The sequence below is a fragment of the Mandrillus leucophaeus genome, unplaced genomic scaffold, assembly GCF_000951045.1.
Source record: "Mandrillus leucophaeus isolate KB7577 unplaced genomic scaffold, Mleu.le_1.0 Scaffold130, whole genome shotgun sequence".
In the NCBI taxonomy this organism is placed as follows: Eukaryota; Metazoa; Chordata; class Mammalia; order Primates; family Cercopithecidae; genus Mandrillus; species Mandrillus leucophaeus.
The window spans coordinates 2,711,133-2,712,120 of NW_012101255.1; positions in this window are offsets into that span (position 1 = coordinate 2,711,133).

Sequence of the window (988 nt, forward strand, 5' to 3'; positions counted from 1 at the left end):
TACCATACAATTCACCCACTTGAAGTGTACCATTCAGTGGTGTTTAGTATGTTCACAGAGACGTGTAAGAACACCACAATGAATTCTAGATCGTGTTCATCACCCCAAAAGAAACCACATGCCCATCAGCAGTCACCCCCCATTTCCCCAAACTCCACTGATTCTAGAAAATCATGACTCTACTTTCTTTACAGATTTGCCTGTTTTGCCTATTCTATATTTCATACAAATAGAATCACATAATATATACACGGTCCTTTGTGACTGGCTGCTTTCCTTTAACGTAATGCTTTCAAGATTCATCCATGTTGTAGCATATATAATTCATTTATTTTTATCACTAAGTAATATTCCATTGTAAGGACACACTACATTTTAATTATCCATTTATCAGTGGCTGAATGCTTGGATTGTTTCTACTTTTTAACTATTACAAATAATGCTGATACAAACATATGTGTACAAGTTTGTGTGCGGACCTATGTCTTCATTTCTCTTTGGTGGAACTGAAGTGGAATTGCTGGGTCATAAGGCAACTCCATGTTTAACATATTGAGGAACTTCCACACTGTCTTCCCAAAGCAGATGCACCATTTTCCATTTCCTCCAATAGGGTATGAGAGTTCCAGTTTCTCTGCATTCTTCCCAATACTTGTTACTGTCTTTTTAGCTATAGCCATCTTAGTGAGTGTGAAGTAGTACTTCATTGTGGTTTTGTTTTGCATATCCCTGATGTTGAGCATCTTTTTGTGTAAAATCACTTCTTTTTAGCAGGGACATGAATGAAGTTGGAAGCCATCATTCTCAGCAAACTAACACAGGAACAGAAAACAAAACACCACATGTTCTGACTCATAAGTGGGAGTTGAACAATGAGAACACATGAATACAGGGAGGGGAACATCACACACTGGGGCCTGTCAGGGGATGGGGGGCAAGGGGAGGGAGAGCATTGGGACAAATACCTAATAGATGTGGGGCTTAAAAC